This window comes from Notechis scutatus, chromosome 1, assembly GCF_049901735.1.
Source record: "Notechis scutatus isolate UNSWTSFEM ecotype Mainland chromosome 1, rNotScu1.2, whole genome shotgun sequence".
Classification (NCBI taxonomy): Eukaryota; Metazoa; Chordata; class Lepidosauria; order Squamata; family Elapidae; genus Notechis; species Notechis scutatus.
The window spans coordinates 285,691,053-285,718,580 of NC_142009.1; the positions used below are offsets into that span (position 1 = coordinate 285,691,053).

General features: G+C 35.7%; 1 long non-coding RNA gene across 3 annotated transcripts; it reads right to left on the reverse strand.

Moving 5' to 3' along the window:
* Positions 1 to 2,766: 2,766 nt before the first annotated feature.
* LOC148133419 (uncharacterized) lies at positions 2,767 to 26,122 on the reverse strand. Of its 3 annotated transcripts, XR_015747387.1 has the most exons (6): positions 26,021 to 26,122; positions 18,876 to 18,994; positions 8,632 to 8,800; positions 5,270 to 5,324; positions 5,080 to 5,183; positions 2,767 to 4,310 (listed from the first exon to the last, which is right to left on the reverse strand). It is a non-coding gene; the product is annotated as an uncharacterized LOC148133419 (long non-coding RNA). The 3 variants fall into 3 exon arrangements; XR_015747386.1 differs by lacking the exon at positions 2,767 to 4,310 and having other exon boundaries at positions 4,705 to 5,183; XR_015747388.1 differs by lacking the exons at positions 2,767 to 4,310; positions 18,876 to 18,994; positions 26,021 to 26,122 and adding an exon at positions 12,105 to 12,188 and having other exon boundaries at positions 4,705 to 5,183.
* Between the last annotated feature and the right edge of the window lie 1,406 nt (positions 26,123 to 27,528).

The window sequence follows — 27,528 nt, forward strand, 5'->3', positions numbered from 1 at the left end:
GTTGTCATAATGCATTGTTGTATCTTTTCCTTTTAATGCCAAAGTTAATCTGTCCATCTCTGCCCAGTTTGCTATTTTTTGAATAATCATTTCCTCTGATGGAATATGAGGTTGCTTCCAACATTATGCAAAGGCCAGTCTGGCCGCTGTCAAAATATGTATTGTTGTGTACTTCACTTTTTTTGAGAGTTGTTTATTAAAAATCCCTAATAAAAAGAATTCTGGTTTAAATTCGATCTGTTCTATTGTCATTTCTTCCAACCATTTTCTAATTTTCTGCCAATATTTTTGAGCCTCTATGCAAGACCACCATATATGGAAGAAAGTTCCCTTCTTTTTTTTTTTTACATTTCCAACAATTCGGACTCATGTTGGGGTGCATTTTTGCTAATCTCGAGGGGGGAAGGTGCCATCTGTAAAACATCTTGTAGGCATTTTCCTTGTAAGCTGCAGATTTTGTAATTTTGTTGTTTCTACTCCAGACCTTCTCCCATTCTATTAAGGTAATACTGAGTCCTATAGTCCTACTCCAGGCTATCATATTCCCTTTGACAATTTCTTCTGTGAGGAATATTTTAATGCCCCTGACAGAAACAATTGCTTGAATCTGCTCAGAGTTAGATTCTGATTGGGTAAATACATACTGAGTGACTAAGGCATTTTCCTGTTTATTATTTGGGAGGTATTTGACACTGTACCTCTTGTGGAAAAAGATAAATTCAATAGGAATACTAACTAGCCACCTGATCATGCCCTTCTCAGCTATTTAAGCTGCCCAGAAGGTGAATTACTGTGGGTCTATGTGGTGGTTAATGCAACTTTGAGTAAAAGGGTTCCTTGATGCCACCACTGGATCCAAATTCAGTCTTCAAATTTCCTTCTTCACGATTTAGGATATTTAAATTTGCAGCTTCAAAGGGCAGCAAAGAAAGTGGTTTACCTGGATCCTTTTCAGCCAGGACATAACATGGAGACAGCATTGTATGGAGACATCATAATATAGATTCCAGTATGATACTTGGTGAAAGAGGAATAGTGCTTCTGCAACTCTCCAAGTTCTCACTGACATTCAGAAGCCTTCAATATTGTCCATCATGGTATACTTCTCAATTGATTGCAGGGATTAGAAGTTGGAGACATGGTATTGTGGAGGCATGGTATTGCCTCCTTTCTCAAGCTCAGTTCGCATCATTATGGGGAGAAAATCTTGATGTGTGGGATACTGCAGGGCTCTACACTGTCACCACTCTAACATTTACATGAAACCAATGGATAATTTTTTGTTTCATTCTTATGCATAGGCTAGATATCAACATGCTGATGATCCCCAATTGTATATCTCAGCTTCAGGCCAACCAAGTAATGCTGTTGAGGTCTTTCCACAGGGTCTGTTGGTATCTGAATGCAAAAAGACAGGTTCAAGCCCAACCTTAAAAAGACCAAATGTGTGTTTTGAGTTCTCCCAATACTCATTCCTTAATCATCTCCCTTGCAGACAATTGAAATGTGCTCCACATGGAGCTGTTGCTGAAAATCACTCAAATGCTGTAGCTGCAGTAGCACATGCAGTTATGGGATCACCTTTCTGTGCCTATTGAACATTTGACCAGAAATGGGTGTACACTATTGTGCCCATTTAGCTGTTGTGGTTACTAGTATTCTTCTGAGTGTAATTCAATGTGCTAATTGTGAACTAAAGAGGCTTTCAAGGAATAGGACTTGGTTGAGGAATTGCTTTGCTCCCACTGTTTCAGCCCATTCAAGTAAGATTTGAGAGAGTGGGCAGGCTCCTGTTCCCATAATTAAAGCAAAATTGTTCCAGTTCCCATAGTTAAAACAAAATTATGTGATGGGATCTGGGACCTAAGCAGTTTCCCTTTTCTTCATATCACCTGTCTTCTGTAATAGTCCCCACACTTTACCCCCAAACTGAAATTTCTTCAACCCTACCATCCTTTAAATAGGCCTTGAAGATGTCATTTTTTTCCTCCAGGTGCCATGTTAGGAAGTGTACCCACCATAGGAATTTTACTGGTTGGGATTTTGCCTTTGAAATTTTTTGTCTTGTACCACAGTTATAGGAATCTTTTGATTTATAAATAAATAAAGTACCTGATAAGTCCTTGCCAAAATGAATTTATACTTTGCTAATTTAAAGCTGAACAGACACTATTTCTATAGATCAGATCTTGGAAATGTTAGTCCTTTTGATAATAGGACTACAAATGAAATAACTTTGCCCTACTAGTTGAGGAAATATTGCAGTTGTAGCCCAACTATGTTTGAGGAACCATGATGGGGAAAATATACCATTCCTTGACATTACCTAAATTAGAAGCCATGGTAATGCAGTGCATTATTTGCAAAAAAAAAAAAACATCTAGTCTGAGTCTTAGGACTTACTAGCTTATTAGCCAAATTGAACTACAATCTGAATTGTCAAGAGAAGTATTATTTTTCATATCTACCTGGCTGCATGAAATTGAAGAAAACAGCAAGGCTTTCCATTGTGTACTTCACAAATAAGGTGTTCTTAGTAGCAGATCCATTATAACAAGAAGTGATGAATATGATAGTGGAAGTAATAAAAGTCCATATTCCTTATAAGCAAGGAATTCTTAATTGACATGGTGCCACCTGCAGGAAATCTAACAACTATAAAGTTCTGTAATCTATTGCTTTTGGTTAACTAATGAATTGCTTAATTATCAAATGTATGAAGATGCATATTTAACAAAAGAAACAACAATGGTAAACTACAGAGAGTGTAGTTTAAAATCACTTTATGTCTACTGTAATTCAATCTGTGGACTTGATTTAAGTATTGTTTTTAACCTTAACAAACTTTATCCTTAACAATCAGAAACTGGAGCCTGGCTATCTGAAAGTTCTTTTTTTTTCTCTCATTACACCAGACAATTTTTTTTTCCAAAAGTTTTGTTCCTGAAAAACTTTTGGTGATTATGAGAGAACCCTTCACACTGAACACAAATATAATTTCAGAATGATTGTATCACATAGAACTCTTAAAAACTGTAATTTATTTAATCACACAATGTTTCCAACACGCTGCATGTGTTCAACAAGACTAACAGTGTTTTGCTGATTTTCATTGGTACTGAATGTTCATTTTGCTGCAGTGCCCAATAACAGTCAGCTGGCACCAATAGATTCTAGTTCCCTTTTATCATTTTTCCATTTTGGCCATGTCCCAATGAAACATTTTGCCACATTCATCACTGATTTCACCCAGATCAGGGGTGTCAAAATGGCAGCCTGTGGGCCAGATGTGTCATGCATAGGCCATGCCCACCCCAGCTCCACAAAGGCAAAAAACATTGCAATACATTATGTGACATCAATGTGATACAGCGAGTTTGACACCTGTGTCCTAGATTTTCAGGAAAGAAGTCCAAATGTGAATGCACAAAATGAATCTTCAGTGACATGTTGCACTTCATGATCTTGTATGCTGAAAGAAGGTTGCCAACCAACTGAATGTAGTCTGGTGCTCTGAAGTTCCCAAGAAAATTCTCAACATCTTCAAATGCTCTCCAGGTGTTTTTTTTTTTCTGGCCACTGTAACAGATACTTGAACTGCTTCTCATTGATGACATATCCAGTCTGCAGACCAATAAAGACCCTTTTTTTAGTCTTGGCATCAGGTATCCTTGGAAACATCTGTCTCAAGTAATGAAACTATCACCTTCCTTGTTTCTTCTCTTTCACAAAATCTTTCATCAGTCTTGAGTTTTATGTGAAGCGAAGGCAAAAAAAAATCTTGATTGGGTCAACAAGTGGTTCTTATGCCACATTTTACTCTTCTGGAACCAAATTCTTTCAGAATGGCAATTTCTCTTTAATGTAATGCAACTCTCTTAGAGAACTGTCTCATTTGCATACGTAACAACATCCAAGCTACATTCCAAGCAGCAGAGCCACTACTTTTAGATCTCCACAGATATTCCAGTTACTTGGGGGACTGGATGTGCTTCAACAACAGTCCCATGTTTTCATACATTTATTTCAGGTGTGCAGCATAGCCAGTATATACTGAAGGGTGAATTTTCCAAAAAGAGAAGATTTCTATAGAACAGTCCATGAAAGATTAATTAATTTCATGATTAGCAGCCAAAAAGCTGTGATAGACCCAAAAGTGTTCAGGAAGCAAAATCTTTGTTGTCCAGTGTTATGAGCCTGCTTAAACATTTATATATGCAAGAAATTCTAATTCTAATTCTTTGACGAGAAGGAACAACAGCCAGTTTGGTGTAGTGATTAAGGCATGAGGCTATCTCCATCTTTGTTTTCTGAAGAGGTAAAAATACAGCATGTTCAACAGTTTTACAGATAGTTTCATTGTGTATTATTGATGTAATATGTAAATAATACCTATTATTTATCTCATTGTTTTGTTATATTTTAATTGCATCGTCAGTTTGTTTTTATATTTTTGCTATTGACTGCTTGTATAATGAAATAAAATGATAGAACATCGATTTAATATTTTTGAATATATTTCTTTAAAATACTGACATGGGAAGGAAGGAAGGAAGGAAGGAAGGAGGGAAGAGAAAGAAAGAAAGAAAGAAAGAAAGAAAGAAAGAAAGAAAGAAAGAAAGAAAGAAAGAAAGAAAGAAAGAAAGAAAGAAAGAAAGAAAGAAAGAAAGAAAGAAAGAAAGAAAGAAATTCTCACAGACCAGGTACAGGTAGAGTCACCTATCCTTATGGAAGTCTATGCTTAATGTCAGCCTCAGATGGTAGTGCACAAAAGGTAATAATATGTACCAAAAAAGGAGCATCTTACATGGACTATCCTTGAAAAAGGCCCAAAATTGCAAATGGTGCAAAATACAATTGCCATGTCACTGGGTGATACAGGGATCATGTGATGTCTGCATTAAAAAAAAAAATCTGCATTACTAACAGCTGCCTATTAAGCACTATTTAAGGTGCATCTTAACAAATGTCCACTACTATGTCTAAAAGTTCCTTATCTCTGCGGCCACCTTTCAGTTAGTGACTTAAATCAGTGGGGAAAGTCCTTCTGAAGTTGCCCTCAACTGTCAGATACCCAACTATTGATTTGGCTCCCATTCTTCCATGACTGGTTTTATTAAAGTTGGGTGTAATAATTTCCTTCTGTTTTATTCTGCATATTTTTTTATTGTACTTAAGTCCACCTGTTGGAATAAAGAAAAACACAAGGTAGAAATTCAATAATAAATAAGGTGAATAAATAAAACTTTTCCTCTCCAAGTATGCTGACCTGGTGAATTGCTTCCAAGCTCTGTTTCAGAGTGAAATGCACCAAGGATACCTTTCTGTAACAAGAACATAAATTGAAATTTATACTTATAATGAACTTGGCATATGAATGCTGTATTTCCCATTATAAAACCCGGACCTATAAAAGCAATAAAGCATTGGTACACAGCCTGTCGACCTGCATATATCAACCCTGAAGATGTGGTAAATACCTCCGCACATCTGTTCAGAATACAAGCTGGATATTAGGGAGTTTTTGAGGAGAGAAACCTCATAGTGGTTAAGGATTTTCTTATACTAAAAATCATCCTTTGCAAATATGGAATGACTTGTTAGCTACTTCATTCTACCCAAAGTGACATGAAGGGTTTTATTTGTTTGCTTTTGAGGGGGGGGCACAGTAAGAAGAGGGAGATAATCATATTTAAACAAGGTATCATATTTAAACAAGGTATCACATTCAAAGATAACTTCCTCTTCTATCAGTCAAGCTATATCAAAGTTTGATTCAGACTGAGCATGGTGGAGGATTCATGCTATTTAATATAATTGACAATATTGTAGAGTTAATTTTCTATTTCTGGTACTATATAAGATTTGTACCAATCATCTGCTTCTCAAACTCACTTATTTGCCTTATGAACTTTTATTATTTCTAGAGAGAAAAATAGTGTGTCTGCTGACCTCAAGTAGATGTGTGGCTGAAGACTCAATGTCATTCCATCCTCACTCTTGCTCCATCCATCATACTCTCTTTGAATGTCTATGGAGAGTCTCAATCATCCAAGTCATGGTTGTCCCAAAGGGACTTTTCAAAAGCCAACTGGATTTACTTGGGAGTTTTTTTCTCTTTTTTCTTAAAAATGTTTTGCTTCTCATTCAAGAAGCCTCTGACTGAATGGTGGGGGGAAAAGTGCAGTCCCAAGAAGATACACACTACACCCATTTGCACTCTGATTCAGGTGACCCTGAGGATACACCCCCCCCCAAGTAGCCTCAATCACTCTCTAATGTCCTAATGCCTGACCTTCAGAGTGCACTGATAGATCAGTGGTGGGTTTCAACAAATTTTACTACCAGTTCTGTGGGCTTGGCTTGGTGGGAGTAGCAGGGGAAGGATACTGTAAAATCACCAGCCAGAGGTGGTATTTGCCAGTTCTCCGAACTACTCAAAATTTCCGCTACTGGTTCTCCAGAACTAGTCAGAACCTGCTGAATACCACCTCTGGACCAGATGACTGCAAAGAATATAAATCCTTCTATTCCCCAATATCTAATCTGAACTGAAGAAGCTTTTTGGATGAAAGTGAAACATTTTCAAAGAAAAGGAAAAAAAACCCAAGAAAGTCCAGTTGCCTTTTGAAAAGACCCTTTGGGACCCTCTTTGAATCTTTCCTGAAGTTAGAAGAATGGTTCACAGAGAAAAATCAAGGTGGGGGAGGGGAGGATGGTTTTAAAATTGAATTAACCCTTCCAAGATCAGAGTTACCTCTGATGCCTGAAAGAATGAAAATAATGAACCCTACAGTTTCTGAGATGCCAAATAAATGCTCAGAATGTTTCATCTATTACAGCATTCACACCACAATCTTCATGGGGTTATACAGTATGATGCTATTACAATTTTTTTAAAAAATTTCTTCAAATCTCTTGCTACTGTTTAAAGATTGAATAAAATATGAAAAGATGACAACTCTGTCACATGAAACACTTTTATATATTCAGAGACACATACATAGGTCTATTTATATTGTAAGGGCAACTGAAAGATAGACATGTAGAGTTTTATGTAAAGAAAAGTTATGTGTATAAGAATTTGCTCCCACAGTTACTGTCTTTTTTCTTCATTCAGTGTCTGTGTGAACGCGCCTAAAGTCCCCATCTCACCTCCCCCACACAGAAGAACATCAGGATCCTCTATGTATAATTTTTATTGTCACATATAGAGTGATAGTTGAGGGTAAGGAGCTGAAACAATATTTTATGAAAGTATCATGTTGAAGTTTCTGCAGGTTTCAAAATATTTAAATATGTAAATTTCAATGAAGAGATTTCATATATTTTTTGATAGCCTAATGATTTTAAGCATCTCATTTCTAGTCAAACACTGACAAAAGATGTGCAGATTGCAGTGTGAGATGGTTTCTATGGTTACCGTTGTTTCCTAGCAGTTTAGTGACATCTTTTGTGAACATTGGCTGCTTCACTTATTTGTCACTAATGTATGTGTAGAACTATAGTTAATAGCCTTGGGCGGACAATTTTTTTTTCCCCTCCAGAATGGCTGTATTGTTTTTTTAGCAGCATTTTTCAATAAGGTGACAATGAAGCAGAATACTAATGGTATGTATGGTATTTTAAGATGTCAACTTTTCAATAAAATGGTGATAAAAATTTTGCATTTCAGTTAATAGTTAAATATTCATGAATTTTCACAGCACGATCAAGCAGGCGAAAAATAAACTGTATAATGTGTAACACTAAACATCATAAATTCAAGCTCTTTACAGAAAATCTATTCACAACTGTTCAATAAAAAACCTTTTTTTGGGTTTAAACCAGCTTGTGATAAATTAAAGGTATATAAAGTCATTTTCAATCAATCAGAAATAATTCAGCCCAGCATGTTTACAACTTAAAGCAAAATACACCTGGGAAATAAATGGTACTTTTTGTCATTATAATTTATAATGACCATTGGGAGAAGAATATAATATTTTGGCCTTTGTATCTGAAGGCATGCACAAATGTGTACACTTACAGATACAGGGACATACACCCACAAAGAAGAAATATTTTTATTCAATCAACATACTGCTTTGGCAATCATTCTTAATATTTAGAAGTGACAGAATTAAACATTGGAAAGTACAGGAGCAATGTCAGAGCACATGATAGATCTGTATCAACCGCTTCCAAATCTGATGTCCTTCATATGCATTGATTGGAAAATGATGGAATCTGTATTTCAACACATCAATGGTTGAGGGGGTCCTTGGTGCTCTCTGAGTTTGGTTGTTTTCTTGCAGACAGTTCATTACCCAAACAAGGTAATATCATCAGTGCATCATCTAGCACAGATGATGCTAACTAGTTTGGGTAATGAAATGTCTGCAAGAAAACAACCAACCTCAGAGAGCATCAAGGACCCTTCATTTCAATCCTGAGCTACAAATATTCTCCTTTATTGGTACGTCAGAGCTTGGAAAAAGATAGGCCAAACCACTGGTAGTGCGGTGCTTATACACTGCTTTGAAACTAGTACTCCACTGTGGGTTTAAATAAAGCAAGGATTTCATATGATCAATATTCCATTTCTCCTTTACTTTTAGTATTTATTATTGATAACTACTTAAATCCTACCTTAAAGATAAACATTGTCCATAAGTGGCTTGCAAGTATATAAATCAGACAATCAGTACTATTTACAATGAAATGCAGAAGTGAATTTCCAAGATCCTTCCCATGGTTAGGAAGAGGAATGTCCAGCTCAGGAAGGTTCGATGGTATTTGTCACTTGCTTTTCTTCATCCTTCCCACAGGGGGAGAAAGGGAAAGAGAGGGAGAGCAATTCAAAATGCTTATAGAGTGAAGAGACTTCAGGTGAAACTTCTGCATTGTTCCTGGATGCAGATATTAAGAGACAAAGCAATCCTAACGATTTTTTTAAAATTGTTTTTTTTTAAAAAAAAAAAATGTGAGAGAGGAGCTGCTAGATCTGTTTCCAAACCCTCTCAGAGATTTGCAGGATTGCAACCAAGCAAGTCTTAAAAGAAGTCAGCTGTTCTCCAAATGCTTTTGACAATCATCAATTGCAGGCAATGGCAATAAAATGTGAAGCAGTCATTCAAAAGGTGTGGAGTATGCCCCTTCCTTTGCAAAATGTACTGTTTCTCTTGCAACACGAGCACCTGCATCCCAACAGAATTTATTGCTGTTTCTGAGCTGGAAGTTGCAGGAGCAAAAGCACAGTACATCTGAAAGACACAAGGTTTGGAAGACTGCTAGACATGAATTGCTGACAACCCTCCAAAAGCGTCTTCTGTACTTTAATTGTTAAGAGTCAAGATCATCACATTAACTCTGGATCAACTATTCCCATCATTGCTTGGTCAATTACACCAGCAGAAATTTGGAACCACTTACATTATTTTTTAATTCTATGGGTGCCTATTTTAAAGCAATTGCCCTTATAATTTTTATAAGCTGCAACATACTGTGTCAAGATAGCAACATTATCTTTCCTCTCACCAGTGAGCGAATAGTCTTCACTGGGACTCCCTATTCTGCAATGTAAAAGTCATATAAGGTGAGTAACTGACTGCTGGGAGAACCAAGACTGGGAGAAAATAGATTTTCTAAGTTGTTGCATCCTTTCTTTCCTCTCAGGGTGGGAAGATAGACCAAGAATATATGGAATATAAAATGAGAACACATATTTCACAGCAGAGGTGTCCAACTCAAAGTTCTGGCATCATGTGTGACCTCTACGAGTCATGGTAGGACCTCAATTGCCCCTTCAAAGTTGCTGCTGAGTTCTAATTTTTCATTTGGCAGAATGGAAAAATGATTAAACGCATGTTATAAATGTATAATTATTGTTAAAGTACAGTTACAAAATGTTAATTAACCATATTGATGGTGCAATTAAATTGACTTTTAATTTATTTCTCATGACCACCTCTGGTTTTTGGAGTACACTCTTGATATGACATGCCCATGGTCTGAAGAAAATTCTTATATAATTCTTTTTTTTTAATGTTACACTCATAGTGGTCAAAGACTGTGCTTCAGCATGCAGTCTTTTATTGCCTAGTAAATTAACTGCACCCTCCCTAGTTTTTCATGTCTGAAATACCAAAGGAAGATACCATGGGGGTGTGGGGGCAATGAACCCTTGGACGTAGAAAGCCAGAAGAGATTATTTATGTGGGCTACTAGATCTCAATATTTTTTTAAAAAAAAATACTTTATTTGCATATTAATTTATATATTATATGGCCAATTAACTTGAGTATTTTGTAAAAAAAAAATCTAATATTTTATTCACTAGGCCTTAAAGATCTCAGGCTCTTTGAGTTTGATTATTTCTTGCTTTCAGCCATATGTAATGCTCCTTTTTAAAAACAAATAACATTTCCTTTCTTTATATAATAAATAACATAAACCCAATCTTGACCAACTAAAGATGGGTAGGAATCTCAAAGTACCAGGGGTAAGCATGGTTTTGGATAAATATAAAGCAAACAGAAACATAGGTCAATGTCATTTTTATCACAGATCGCTACAGCCTTATACAAAGGATCCAAATAAACTTTTTTTAAAAATCACTCAGCCCTTTTTTTTTTTTTTTTTCTTCTTCTTTTATAGAAGAACGCAAGAACTGGTCTCTATCATCCTCAATTATGAGAGAAAAGACTATTTGTCTTATACCACAGAAAGACATTCTAGATGAATGTTAAGAAAACATGCATTGAAGATTAGACAAAGAAACCAATTATTGGGGGGCATAGAAAAAGGTTAATCATTTTTCAATTCAAGCAAGTGACTCTGGGTGACTATTGAAATTGAAAGGGACTCTTTGCATCAGAAATCGTTTATGGCCTGGAAACTAAAATAAAATGAAAATTAATATGACAAAATCACCAGTGTCAGCAATCTCATCCCTGAGAGCTCATGAAACAGAGGCATTTGCACTGGAGATTTCATGATTTCATTATTTTATGTATTCCAAATATCTACAAAACGTGGACTTTATCTGGAAGTACAAAATGTTAATAGCAGGTTCCCAGCTACTCAGCAGGGAAAATGAATGGGCCTCTTCTGGAAGCCATGGTTTTCCTACTAGTGGTATGTATTATCCTATAATGTTTATATGAATGGAAAATGCAATGTTCATAAATGCCCGTAGAAATTCTCCACAGTCTTCTCTTTGAAGTCTCAATTTATTTCTAGCAGCTTTTATTAGTACTACATATTTTTAACAGTTAATGCCTGTTTTTTTAAAAAATATTCTTTCATAAAAGCAGACATATTTCATAAATAATAACACACTTGTATTATCACTCTTTAAAGGATTTCAAAATATAAAACTAGCATACAGGAAACATGCTTAAATATGATCTGGAAAGAAATGGTTCAGTACAAATCATCATATATATCATCATCATCCAAACAGAATTGGAATTGATGTTTATAAATGTTATGGAATGCATTGCTGATTTACTCTTTTATCTATTTGATGGGCAAGCCAAACCTCATAATGCTGTTCCATGAATGCATAACATAAGGATGGAGGGAATTCCAGGCCCACAAGCTGAAGGCCTTAACTGAATTAATAGCACTACTGCAGATCAGAAATTAAGGTTGTACAACCCAGCTGGCCCCAGGTTACATTGATGGAATCATAGAGTTGAAAGAAACCTCTGAGTTCTTCTGGTCCAACCTAATGCAGAATCCTAAAAAATACTTAGGGCAAAACTATCTCCATTCTTTTAGGAGGTCTGTAGTGAAGGACAGCAATCCTTCCATTTGTTTAAAATTAATCTACTTATTTCCTTTTTGGAAGATAGGGGTAATACCTGTTCTCCTCTTTATGTCAGCAAGTTTTGCTGGTAACCTAGTATCTAGCCCTGGAGATAATTCCTTTTAAATTAGCCTCTCCTTGTCTATTCCGAGTTGCAATGCTTCCTACCATTAGTGGCCCAACACTAGTACTGTTTCACAAGTCATACTTAAAATACTATTGACATTCTTCTCTCTCACAGCTCCTATTCCCAATTAATTCCTTTTCCTTCACCGTTGCCTTTTTGTTTTTCCTTCTGTTTCTAACTTACCTGAAAAGACTTTTGTTGTTGCTTGGGGCACTTCTCACAAGCCTTACCTTAGCTTTCTGACACAATTCCCCACAGTATTTGGTGACAGTCTTTTGTTCTTTATCCAAATAGGAAGAAATCAAATCAATCTTTATTATGGCCATAAACCAGAATAATGAGGGTGTAATACAGTCAAGTTAAAAAGTACCTGTTTCCCACAGAGCCTGACTTGTTTGTCTCTAGGAAGCCACAAGATGAGAATAAAGGCATATCCCAAAGGTGCTTTTTCAAAAGGCAATTGGACTGTTTTTCCTTGAAGACATTTTGCTTCTTATCCAAAAAACTTCTTCATTTCTGACTGAATGGTGGAAGATGGAAGGATTTATATTCCCTTGCAATCATCTGGTCATTAGCATTCTCCTTGAAAACTCTTGAGGCTACTTGAAGGTTTATCTGTTCCCTCAGTGTCATCTGACTAGTGCAAAAGGGCATGAAACCTCCTTGGAACTGCTGAAAGGACTGTGTTGTAAACAGGAGATATGTTTGTTGTATCCCTTCCCCATTGTTGAGAGAGAAGTTAATGTAGATGGCCAGTTGCCTTTTGAAAAAGCACTTTTGGGACAACCATGACCTGGATGACTGAGAATCTCCACTGACAATAAAGGCAAATATTGCAAGCTATATTAGTGCTTCCCGCTGTGAAACATTTGGATGATTTCTTCCTTGTTTCCCACACCTATTACCTCTCCAGTTCTGGGAAATCCCATTCCCTTGTCTACTTCAGCTCAACTCTTAAATGAAAGTCTTACAGCTTAGTTTAACTAGAGAAACCTTCCCCAACCACATGCCCTCCAATCATATTGGATCAATTTCCATGATCTCTCAATTGCTATACAATAGAAGGCTTTACACACCATGTAGTTTGGTTGGTTTTGGGAGAATAAGTTGTAGGCACCCAGTAGGTTATTCATTAAACTAAATAATAAACCATTAAATAAAAAACAAACTTAATAAACTTAAAGTTATTCAGTACAATTGTTAAGCAAACCTCAGCTTACTGTGATGTTTCATGGGTTCACACATCACGTTTGATTAACCCCAATTTATTGAGCTCATTCTAATTAGCTGGCTTCACACAACATATTCAGTCAGAAATTTACAAGTCACAATTGTTTGAATTACACACCACACAAGCCATCTCTATGTTGTTCTTACAATACATGGCTATAAAGTGTTTGCCCAGAGGGTAACGTAAGAATAGAGCTGATAGGAGTAATTTACATAGCAGTGTAAGGGGAGGGAGCATTCCCCTTCCTAGCTAAAAATTTTCTTTGCTTAGCACTACATTTAAAGGAATATTCACAATTTAGAGAGAGGGGAGTAATTATTATTTCCAGAACTAGGAGATAAGTAGTGGTTTATCCTTGGGAGGAAAAACTTGCAAAGCAGTCAGCATTTTGAAATAAAAAAATTTAAGAATAATTTAACATAATGGAAGCAAAAGATCAGTATGCTTCTTTATCATCACAAATTTCTCTCTTGCTCCACCCCTCTCAGATGAGCTAGGTTTTTTTCTTTCTTTCTTTTTTTCTCCCTTTAATGCTATGTTACAGAAGATGGCATCCCAGTTTGAGCTGCAAGTTGTTAAATACATTTGATTTGCCAAAACACAAGAGAGCTAATTAACTTGTGCTGAAGAAGCATAATTTATTATAACAAATTAAGGACATTTTTTTTAAAAAAAAATTGTTCTTCCACAGTGAATTTCAATGATCACTCATTCAAAATGAGGAGGTACAACATTCCTTGTGTTTTTAGTACCATATTAGCAATCTAAACTGTAAATATAGCAGTATGGTGAGGGCAACCCACACAGAAAAGGCATATTTATATAGCAGGATTTTTTTTCCTCAAACAATTCCCTTTGTATTGCTTCTTTAAAAAGGGGGGGGGGGTCCAGCTCGGTTACTAATTTATCTTATATGATTTGTCTTCCTTATTATTATACCACACCAGTAATGTTTAAGCTATAATATTTTAAAATGGTTACAAAATGAGGATTAATGAAAGAAACAGGTTTTAAAATATTATGCACATCTTTAAAAGGCCTTAATTGATCAAACACAAAAATAGCTTTTAAAAGATGAGTAGTTCTCTACTTCCTTGTCCAGATATAAATATTAGGATACTTTCCCCCTTCTATGTAGGTGTTCAAAGCTCATTTACTGTCAGGAATGAAAAGCTCACATAAAAGTAGAGAGGAGTATTGGTAAAGTCCAAATAAAATGGATTTGATCTCCTAGAATTCCCTAATCAATTTGGCCAATGATGATGTTTCTGCAGTATCTGTAACATACCAAATTGGGGACATCAAGCTATGATTCTTCCCTTACTTTGTTTTTCCCTTTCAGATATCCTACCTCCATTTTCTTCTAGAGAAAATTCAAGTTTGCCAGAGAAATACAGATTCCTGCAGAGAAAAATACAGCTAGGGGAGTTAGAGGATGAGAGATTTTGCCTTAATTAAACCTAGCTGAATATATACACAGATGCTTCTTGTTCTGAATGACCATTACCATGGGTTGGGATTCTGCCAATTTCTCTGCATGGCCCACAATAACATTGTCCAAATGTTTCTCCTTCTAAATTGTTATTAGAATGCACCAAAATAGTCATTCAAAATGCAGGGGAATGTGAATCCATTCATATGCGTGCATGCTATTGCTTTTCTGAAATATGCAGGACAGGAAACAGTTTGATTCCAATGAATTTATATTGCCATCTGATCATGCAATTCAAATATGCTGAGCTCTAAGGCCATCATGAAGAAAATATACTATCTATAATATAAGAAAAATTATCTTGATTTATCTCACAAGGTTGTTGAAAGGATTATTAACATTATCTTTTTAGGAAAAATATCAATTTCTTGCCAGATCCAAGGATACTAAGAATAAGTAGTGTTAAAATATAATAAGCAGAAATATAATCCTACAAACACACTAAAACATGAACCCACAAAACTCTGTAAATTAACAAATCTAAATTTCCAAGTTGTATGTGCCAACATGCACATGCTCCCTCTCAGAAAAAAAAATGCTGTCTTTAAATGCATAGTCTTTAAAATTTATGTCAATGACAATTATCCTTCATTTAGCATAATCTACTAGTATTCAAAAATGTTTTAATAGGCAATTGATGCAAAACATTTTGATATTTTTATCAAAAATATCTTATATTTTTATATTTTGTTTTCTATGGTTTTCATGTAGGACTTCAAAGCCATATAACTTTTGTATTAAACAGAGGGGAATCTGGTTTATTTTGGTTGCTTTGATTTGTTTTGGCATACAGACTATCTCTTCCAGTTATTAATAATTTTATTAATCACATTTTATTTTAATTTCTGCCACATACTTCATCACTATTTTACAGTTACAGAGTAATGTACAAAATAAGTGAATGAGGCTTTATTTATGTAATTTGCTCAAATTTCCATTGATTGGTGCCTATAAAAGCTACTAAACAAATAAGCCTGTATAACATTGTTTATTATAATATACAATATTATAATATATTCAGAATAAATTTTATTTCCAATTGTGCTTCTTTGCTTGTATGAACCTTGTTGCGGAACTCTTTTTAGGTAGTTTATTATAATGGAAGGATGATTGTACCAGAATTATATAGAATAATTTTCAGATGCAATATAAATCTATATACAGTACATTTTCATTATGAAGGATGATATCTTGATCACATGGCACCAAATGATAATCTTTCCTAACCCACAAATATTCATATAGCTGTCTGGGACAAGCAATATATAGAGTCCAAGCTATATACCCTTGAAATGCTTGGTGATTGTATATTCTCTACACATCAGTCTGAATGCTCGGGATCTATAAAAAAACAAAAACCTACAGAATCTGCAAATGTGATGCAAACCAACACCATGATCAAGTGCCCATCTTCTGCTTTTTAAAACATATTAAATCTGGGTGAATAGCCTTATAGGTCAAGTGGCATTTTCCAGGGGTTAATATCAGAAAAATGACAATTTAACAACAATTTCTAATATGTGATTAAATAAGACGAAGATGCTCAAGTGGTGCAAATAGGAAACAGGTTGCCCTAAAGCCTTAGTCAACCGTTAACCATGTACATGTGAGGCTTACTTGATGATCCTTATCTAAATTGGAGGTTTTTGATATCAGGAGTTGATCAAACCTTGGCAATTTTTGTTCTTTGAATTCTGTTTTTGGTCAATGACTTTTGTCTTTAGAACTAATAGTAACAATGGTGGGCCAGGTGTAGAAATCCTGACCAATAATGCCTTGTATTTTTCAATAGGTCACACCATGCACTGATAAAGATGTCCCAGTAGGAAACACATCTGAGAGTGGGAATAATGAAATGGCTTTTATTTCTAGGGACCATTGCCTGTAACGGGTAGTTCCCAGCACTGAGATGTACAATAGTAAACCTCAACATTGCAGTTTCTTTTCTACAAATGTTGAGTGATTCCAAAGTGTGTTGATCTACTGTTTGGAGTAATTAATGCACGCTAACAAGGCAAAGTGGTTATGCTCTCCTGGCATATTCATCGAAAATCAATGGCAACAGCTTCCCTGACAACATTTCTCATCTAGAGTATGAGAAGGCAAATGGTGATAAAGAAGTCTCCCAATTAAAAAGGTAACAAAAGGAAGAACAATTTTCCTTTCAGTTACTGACTGTGCTGCAGCTGCATTTCAGGTATCATGAGTGAGAGTTGTAATTTAGTGACAAGGTGTTTTCTTTCCAATCATAGGAAAAAGAAAACAAAGTTGATCGAAGAGATATAAGAATGAAATAAATGATAATAGGGTTTTAAAAAGAGTGGGTCATTTGCTAATGATTTTTAAAACGGTGTCATAAACTATCTGAATATCAATTTTTGGTTGCTTTATCCATTAGAAGCTCTTTCTTTTAGATTAGTTGCAAAGGTCTTACTTTGGTGGAGAATGTAGTATACAATATTAAAATAGTTGATTTTTTGTACTATTCTATTCCTACCAATCTATTTAACATATTGACACCTACAGGTGGTCCTTAAATATATCTGATTAGTCTACACATCTTCTCAGATGACATGAAACTAAATTACTAAAACTAAAGATAGCCTGTTGGCATTCTCAAAGATGAAAGGGATAGTATTATGCTCTCTGTAATCATTTATCATGACATAATAACCCCTTAATTTCTAGAGCATCAAATGGGCAACATGTTCAAAGGGATTGGAGCTAAATAAGAACAGAAAGGAGAATTCTGAACATCCAGGAGATTACTGGTTAATTTTGACCTCAAACACATGCCGAGTGTTTTCTGACCTTTGTAATCTTTTTCTACTGGTGATAAGAAACTTAGATATTATATTTTTGACATGGAAATGCTTAACACAGTTATGGGAATATGTATGCAAACAAGTATATTTCACTGTGACACCATTGAACAGATTATCCTAGACATATAATCAGGGGTGGGATTCTACAGGTTCATACCTATTCTCTAGAACCGGCTGTTAACATTCTAAGCAGTTAGGAGAACCGGTTGTTAGAAGAAATTATTGGCCTAATCCTGTAAGGAAAGCAGGAAAGAAACATTCCGGTGTTGCTTACGGAAACTGCCTCTCTGTTAACCCTTATTACATTCTTGGCAGGACTAGACTTCCTGTCTCAGGAACTTCTCTGGAGTTTTTTTCCCCTCTTTTGCTGGTACTTTGCTTGTGTGGAGTGACCATTCAAAGTTACAATGGCACTGAAAAAAGCAACTTATGACTGTTTGTCACACTTACGACTGTTGCAGCATCCCCAGAGTCATGAGAGGCTAGACAAGGAGATGCGTGCCTTGATGTGAGTGAAGTTGAGTTGACCACGCCTAGTTGAGTTGACCACCAAGTTATGCCCACCAACTAAGCCACGCCCACAAAACCAGTTGTTAAAAAATTTGAATCTCACCCCTGCATATAATCCATTTAGCTCAGTAATAATATATGGGAGATGATTAGGCCTCATTCTAGAAGGTATCTGGGATTCTGAAATGGGAGGCAGGGAGGGAAGGACTTTGACATATGAGAAGAGAAAGTGAAAGAGAAAAGTACTTAGGGAAAGAAAGGTCTCAATACTCAGCAAAGTAAGAGAAGGAATAGAAAAGCAAGATTGTTAGTGCAATGGATTTTCTAAATTATCTCAACATAGTTATCTCAACCTAGATCTTGAAAATAGATTCTATTTATTATGTCAACCTATAATGAAACTAAATCTTGGTGTTATGGTTAATTAAAACATTCAATGAAAAATGGATGTTTTGCAGAAATGTTTTATAAGGATGTATATATTTTATTATTTTTATTATTTATGTAGGGCATTTATGTTTAATTGCAAACCAGATTACTCTTTATTTTCTTCACACTTTGAATGTACAAAAATTATTTTGCATGGCAGCCCTCAGGACTAATGAATTGGTAGTTTTATTATTCATGATAATTTAATTTGAAACTCCTAGTAGTCAATTCCTCTGTAATACAGAATTATCTATTTCCTCATTAGATGTCGTGCCTGAACCATAGAATTCCATCTGCATCATTAGCAATAGTTTCTTCCATAGAACTTTCTCTGGAAGTTCCCACCCATCAGAACATATTCCACATCCCATTTCTTTATCTGGAGCCTGGAGGTCATGTTCCAGTAATAGAGAAGGAACTATGCCTTATCAACTAAGCACCACAGCAGATTTAGAGCAAAAACTTACCCCTTCTAAGCTACTTTCACCCCCAACTCTGGGAAAATCAATCAGTTTCAAAGTTCATTATCTGCAACAGTAGGAGAATATAAAGGGGGGATTTGGAAAAGCTCATATGTCCACGTTACCTGTAGAAATAAGGAGAAATGTCAGTAGCTGGAATTTAAATATTGATTGGAATTTAGAATTTTAGCCTCAGGCTATTAAGTAACTCCCACCCACATCTGCAGTTTCTGGATTTATCAGAAAACTACTTTTCCATGGAAAAAAGCCCCTGGTTCACCCATGAAACTGAATCCTTGGTTTCTTTAATTGTGACTTATTGATTACAATTTGCTGGATTCAAACATATAAAACTATATACAATGATTAACAAACCATAGCTTACTTCATAAAGCATGCAAGATAGTCAAACTAATCCTATTTGGATTTAGCAGAACCCAAAGGGACTAGCATTTTGCAGTCTTCATCCTAACACTAGATAAAAAACTTTATGCAAGTTCAAGACACACGGTCGTCTACCCTGCAGTCAATTTGTCTTTACACAAATCCAAATGCAATACACGTGCAAATATTCCATTTGAAACTAGTACTGTAGATTTGATCCCTAAAGGATATCAGAATCAGATAAAAGTACCCATAGAAAATTCTACTGTTCCAAATTTAATCCCAGATCAGTTTTTCCTTGATGCAGCATTAAGAATCCATAGGGCAGAAGTGGAGATGAGAAAGGATAGACAGAGTTGTTGAACTGAGTTCTCTTTCTGTCCATTTTTTCAGTCCTGACAGCTTTTCTAGTAATAATATTTCTTCTTCATCATCATGAAATGTGTCAGTTCTAGGGCAGATTAGATTTTACAACCTTGTCCATGAGCTAGAATGAGCTGGAGGGAAGAAGTGCTATATGCACTGCCTTCCTCTGGATTCAGATTTTAACCACATGATCTTCCTAGTATTTTATTTCTTACGTATACTGTTTCCTATTGCATTACAACAGCTGGTCAATTTCTACTGAGTTGGAAGCAGCAACTTAGTATTCCGACTTGCCAGCTGATTGCTGAAAGCCATCTGGTGATATGGTAGCATCTCTGAAAGGGCTGAAGAGAGTGTTGAGATAGGGTGAAAGGTAGAACAGTGAATGGTTGACTTCCTAGACGCTCCCTGGTCTCATTCACAATCTTATGTTCTCATATTTTCAATTTCAGATTGGTGCCACCAAAGAGATTTGCTTAAGGGCATAATTTTGACCTCAGTTTTAGGGGGAGGGATCGGGGTATTTCTGAGTAGTTAAACATGGAAAAGTAAAGATGAAAAGACATCTGTTCCTATTCCCACTCTTACATTTGCCAAGAATATAATGGGGTGCTGGAAGGTTATATATTTACCCAATCCTGAAACTGAGTCATCTAAATTCATTGCTTATTAGTACTTTTTATTTAATTAACTATACTTTGAGAAGTCCTTGGTGCTCTCTGACCCTTGATTGTTTTCTTGCAGACATTTCATTACTGCAAGACTAAGCAATATAATCAGTACTAAGTACCAAACTAAGCAATATCGTCAGTACTAGGTAACATCATCAGTGCCTTGTCGGTCCATTACCTAGTTTGGGTAATGAAACATCTACAAGAAAACAATCAAGCTCAGAGAACACCAAAGACCCTCATTTCTTCCCTGAATTACAAATATCCTCCTTTCCTGGTAACTATACTTTAAACCTTAATCTCCCTTTTTATGACCCTGTAATCGTTTAATATTAGCCTATATCTCTTTAAAAATACATGAGAAAATTATCTGCTAGGAAACTGGTTGTTTTTTTTAAAAAAAAAAAATCTAAACTATCCAAGGAGGAGTAATGGGCATTGTTAGCTCTTTCATCATCTGGCATTTATTTTACATTATCATTTCACCCTTTTAAACATTATCTTAATAAGAGATTGAGTTTCATTATCAATATGCTTATTTGCCCTTTTGGGGGGGAAAGAAAGACTGTAAAGATTGCTTGTTTATTGCTGAAATATATCTTCTGATTGCTCCCCTTATTTTTTAAATCAACCTTTTGTATAGAAAATTATTAAACCAAAGATAAGGTTCTCTTTTACAGTGTATTATACTTTAATAACACAAAATGTGAATTTTCAATTCCCTATGGTAAGAATCAGTTCAGACAGACCATGGATTGCTGACTGAACAGTTCGGTTTAATCTAGTAAATTTAGTGCTAACTAGGATTCTTCAGCCAAGAGAGATAAAAGACCTTCAAGCCAAAATTATTTTGTGCATTTTTGTAAATACCTCTCTCCCCCACTCTCCGTCTCCCTCTCTCCCTCTCATTCACTCACACACAGTTATCATAGATACATATTTCAATATTATCTGCTGGTTTAAATTCTTACCTCCTACAATGATGCCTTATTTTTGATGCTCCATTTTTTATTTATACTTTCATCAGTCCCAGCCATGATAGTCAAAATCAAAGTGTCTAGTAGACACCATTTTGAATAATCTAGCCATAGTTTTCTTTACATGGCTAACTTTTCAAATATGAAGGCTTGGGGCAAAAGAAATATGCATTCAAAAAGTCTATACCTCAGATTTTATGCCTTACTCTGGCATTATTCAGAGTAATGATCTACTGAGATCCAGTTGGGCATAGCGATTGAGGCATCAAGCTAGGAATCAGGAGATATAGTGAACTGTAATCCCACCTTGAGCATAAAACTATCTAGATGACCTTGGGTTAGTTATTTTTTTCTTGGCCTAAGGAAGGAGGAAATAGTAAACCACTTCTTTTTTTTTTTTGCCAAGAAAATTGCAGGAATTTGTCCAGGAAATCTCCAAGACATGATCGAATGGAAGAAAAAAGTATACTATTAAAAGATCATTAATATTACTATGTAATGGTATTTTACTGATAAGGGTTAAAACCCTTTTACAAACTTGACTCCTAATGACTTTATGGCTGTGTCTGGGTTGCTTTCCTGGCAATACCACAAACAATCATTTGTTTCTGCCTTTTTCCTGATTGATTTATCTCCAATGTAACCTAGATTCTCAATTACAGCAGCAAGGAATAAACCATAGGAAGACCTGAAGGGCCATATTTGGTAATATATCATCCTGGAGAAGGTATATTTATGTAGTTGCTAAAAACCAATACTGAGTTCATGGCACATAATAAATCAACATTTCTACCCCACCAGCAAGACCAGACCAGGAATTGCCACATAAGGAAGCTAAAACTAATTTTACTGAAATGGGTTATAAAAGCATAATCTTGCAAATTTGATTTTATTGTACTCTCCCTCCTTCTTATAGGCCTATCTGAGTCACTTCCAGATGTTATCCGGACATTCTGGACTTTAAAATTTAAACTTTTGTCACTTGGCAATAAAGTTTGCATATCTCCATCAAGGTCATCTTCCTAACTTACACAAACAAGAGTTCTGTTACAATGCCAGAAATGCCGGTGGCATTTCCTGGTTGTTTCTCATCAAACCACTAACTACGGCAAAACTTAATAGTCTGGTGATATTTGAGCTGGTATCATCTAGAAATCCATTCCCCTATCCTTACAAAGAGAAATCTGCAATGGGTTCCTATTAAAATGTTCTTAATATTTTTATATAGCTCTGCTACATCAAAAACCTTGTTTCATGGCTCCATGAAGTTTATATAAATATGAAACTATGGGAATATTTCAATAAATATGGACTGTTACAGATAATCTCCTTCAATACTTCTGAATAGACAGAAGGCAATATACTAATTAATTGCATTAGTGCACCTACTGAAAAGTATGCCTAAATAGAAGTTTCAAAGGGGTCTGAAAGAAAGTGAGATCAAGTATTTCCAAAAGTTCAAGTCCTAGAAAAGATCACCTATTATCCTACCTTTAGTAGGCAGCATTAAGGAGCTTAGTGGTATTATGACAGATTAGTCTCTCTAATCTAAAAGATATTCAGAAAGATCCTGAAAATCCTGAAGTTAGCAGTACACTGAATGTTTGCATACAAGCACAATCATTTCAAATAAAGGATAATATTTATAACAGATTTTGAAGCATATTGTCTATGGTTAATGTTATTCTATGACCCTGCTGATTTGGACATATTATTTTTGTTTAAATACCATATCTTTTCATATAGGCATCTTGCACTGGCACATATGTTAGAATTCACTTGTTGCCTCTAATGTATATGCAGAATGTCTGTTCTGTAGCAAGTCTGTGTTTGTCTGCAAATATGTACATTTGCATCTAATGTACAAGTTATAATCTAGATACCCTTAGTTCATCCACATGTACTGCAATGGACATATGTTCAATACAGAGAACTTGGGCGTCCAATATCCATTAACATAACCCATTGAATGGTATTTCTGTACCCAATAAATCATGAGACAATGTATTATCATTCTTACATTTCTGCTAGAATATTAATTTATTATGCTACCAAATAAAAATAGACTAGGGATGTCTTACATGCAAAAGAAAATATCAACTATGGCAATATACAAGAGTTGGACACAACAAATGGATAATATTATTATCACATAAAAATATGCCATCAACAAATACTGAAATACCTTCACCTGAGGGTAGGGCAAGAAGCAATGGGTAGAAACTAATCAAGGAGAGAAGCAACTTAAACTAAGGAGAAATTTCTTGACAGTTAGAACAATTAATCAATGGAACAATCTGCCTCCAGAAGTTGTAAATGCTCCAACACTGGAAGTTTTTAAAAAGAAATTGGATAACCTATTTGTCTGAAGTGGTGTAGGGTTTCCTGCCTAAGCAGGGAGTTGGACTAGAAGACTAGATCCAAGGTCCCTTCTAACTCTGTTATTCTACTCTACTCTAAACAATAGCTTAAATATCAGCAGTAATTATCCATAGTAAATTCAAATTAGTAAATGAAATGCTACCAAAATCCTCATCAAGACTATCATCAGTCAGCAAAGGCCCTGCAGAACAATTCTATCTTTGCTGTTTTTGAATGACTAGTACTCTTGTGGATTATCAATACAATGGAAAGCTATTCCATAAAATGCCATTTTAGATAATCCTCAATTTACAACTAGTCACTTAGCAGCCATTTGAAGTTAAGATGCCCTCCCCAAAGTACTTACAATCAGGTTCCAAAGTTTTGCCAGCTGTCTCTCCTCCATGGTCACATAACTGCATTTCAGGTACTCAACTGATCCACACGTATGGCTATTTGCAGTGTCTCATGTTCATGTGTCAGTAATTTATGTTTTTGCTGAAAATTGCAATTTACTGCTGGTTTTAGGCAAAAATGCCCCATAGCAAATAATGACCTTGTTTAACAGCTGAAGTGTTTGTTTAATAACCTCCACATTCACTTTGTGACTGCTACATTCTCTTAACAACTGCAGCAAAAAGGTCATAAAAATAGCTCCAGTCACATGATGACCTGCTTTACAATGATAGCAATTTCTGTAGAAATTCTATTAGCAAGTAACATAATTAATCTTTGGGGGGAAATTAATAAAAGTATTTTTCCATCTACTCTAAATCAAACATTATGTACAGTATGCCCAAAACCAATGGCAGGCTTCACAAGATAATAAAGCTAGTGATTTGAGAAAAGGGGTCTATCTTTCCAAAAGGGCCCAAAAATCTTAAGTGCTAAAAGAACTACATCAGAGAAGTCTCCATTTGAACAACACTTCTTTTGTACATTTAGAAGTTCATGTTGAACTTCATGTTCAAGAACAGATGCTGAAGCCAATGCATGCTTCAAAACTGGAAGTTATTTGGAATGCATGAGAATGTAAGTGCAGCATTTCTTTAAAACAGCCAAGTCTTTTTTCAGGTTTCCATGACATGGCTGTTTTAAAAAGCATTGTGCTTGCACTTCCATGTATTTCAAACAGTCTCTCCAAAGCATTTGGAAAGCATGTAAAGGTCTATTGTAGAAATTTTGAAATTGAAATATATTGAAATACCAACCTTTTCCCTGTTGCTAGCTAGTTATGTTATTACAGCAACCAATGAACTTACAAAATGTTGTGGAGGATACATTTCTCTTTGCGTTCCATCTTTGCATTCCATTTCCTCAATAATCTCCCAATAATTTGGAACAAATCATTGATGTACATAGGGAACTGAAAAGACAATCAGTTTCACTACTAGGTAAAAAGAAGAGCTACTTCTTTCACCCAGTGATGGCCAACTTCTATTGGCCAAGAGCCACTTCTTTACGTATGTAAATATTATATCATAAAAGTTGGAAGAACATAATCTCTTTGGGAGGGGTTGGGAGGGGTTGGGAGGGGAGAGGAATTTAAGAGCAAAATAGGGATGTTTATGCAAATTGTAATTGTAACTTAATCACCACCTCTAAACTTCCAGAAATTCAAGACAAGGGTATCATTCTGGGAGCTCAGAGAGTCTCAAAGTAGATGTTGGTAGGGCCCATGCATCCCCAAATTGAACTTTTCTTGACACTATTTCAGCAGATAAAGAGTTGCTGTTTAGTAGTTGGTAAGCCCTGGGATCTTTATATTTTAATTAATGCTTTGTAGATTATATGCCAAGAAAATATTATACATCAATACATAAGCAAATCTTGTGGCTTTGGCCTACACTCATTATGCTTTGTAATTTGCATAAACTTTCCTAATATATCCATACTGTCCAGATATATGCTAGAACTAGAAATTTGCCACATTAAGTGAGAACACAAGCACCGTCCTATTCTATCCCCAAAGTTATTCAACCATCCGAACCAGACAGCAATTATATCTATATTCCCATAATAATCAAGTCTTTAGTGGATGGGACCCAATTACCAAAGGATAAAAGCTGAGGTTTCCTGGAACAGGGCCCATAATTTTTTCAGTGTGTTGCAACCTACTGCAGTATTGTTGAAAGCCAAAGTGCAAACCCTAATAGATGCAGCCTCACTCTCTTCACTGAGAATCAATGTAATGTAGTAGTTAAGGTTTCAAGACTTCACTCAGTTATGAAGCTTACTACTTGACATTCAAACAGTCTTGTGTCACCCAACTCACCGCACGAAGTTGCTGTTGCAGGGATAAAAAGAAGAGACCTTCCACCATGCCCCCTTGAGCTTTGGAGAAAAGGCAGGCTATGAGCACCTTGATCAATTAATAAATAAACAAACCTACCCGTGCATATTTGGAATTGAAGGAAAGCGTAGCAGAGTTTGAAATAAAATATATCAACCTCGATTGCTTCAGTGATGCTTCAGGGAGGGCAGCTTAACTTAAACAAGTTGTTCCCTTACGTTGCAAGCTTTTAACACAGCAAACATCTCAAGCTGAATGGCACCTGGAGGTCAATAGGCTGTCTGAACAGCACAGATGTGCTTGCTTTGACCCTCCCTAATGTGAGGGAGGTCCAATGCATTATGCACCAGCTGGAGGTTTTGCAGCCTTCTGATAGGCCTTCAGAAGATTACAATTCTCCAGCCTCCAGGCTGCCTATATCTCTATAGGCTGACTGTTTCCTCCAGCAGAGCTTGAATTTTTTTCTGCTGCAGAAAGAGTTAAAAAAAATCCCCTTGGAAAAGCTAATTATTGCATGCAGATACTTCTTTGTGTGATCAAGGAGGGGACAATTTAATAGGCTCTGTAATACAACCAAGAACAAAATTGCTTTAAAGGAAGTCTCTTGTTGAGTGACAACTCTGTTGCCTGAGCCAATTAGGTCCCAATAAAGAGTGTTGAATTGGCTCCTGCTTTCTCATTAATTATGTTCTGTCACAGACATGGGGCTTGATTTAGCAATTTTGTATTACATTAAGATACTGAAAGGCATGGAACAAATGGCTCACTCTGATAATAGGCATTCTATACACGGTGTGACATTTACTATCCAGCTGTCCATAAGGCAGCCTAGCACTTCAGTTCAGGGGTTTATTTGTCATTGCTTCAAAGGGACACTCAGCTTTTCACAAAAAAGAAACAGAGAGGCTAATAGATAGGACAAAATGTACTGCTGATATGCTTTATTAGAGATAGGATACTAGGGTTTTGCTAACAAGCTCATCCGTTGGGACTAAGCCGAGTTTGCTGTCAATCATCCTCCACACAAAAGCACACTAGTTAACAAGGAGAAATGAATTACAGACGCTTATTCCTGCCTGTGGGATCACAAATACACCAATCTGTGAAAGAGGCACAAACTCGGGAGACAAGCTACATATTTGTCAATAACCTCCTAGAAAGAACCCTAGTAATTCTTTGAAGACCTTTGATTTGGTTTCCCTCTAAAATACAAGGATAGGAAATGTTTTAGTTACCATGACATTTTTCTCTTTGTTACTCGTGCAAATTTTCATCACATTAAAAACAGAACCAAGGAGGTCTGCAAATGTTGTAGTAGGTATACAAACTACTTTTTATTCCAACCCACAGGAGGCGGCTGTTGTTGAAATATTCATTAAAAGAGACAGAAAAATTAAATCTCTAAACTTTAGGTTCAAAGCAACACTTGTCAATATGTGGAACATAAGCCTTATATTTTATATGGCAATTAAAGTATCAGGGTTTTTTTCCTATTTCAGTGGTGTTTGCAAAAGGATGTAATGTTCTCTTCATTTGCTGAACTAACATTACAGGTGTGGACTAGATAAATGCATTACAGTGTTTTTGTATTTGCTTGATAAATAGAT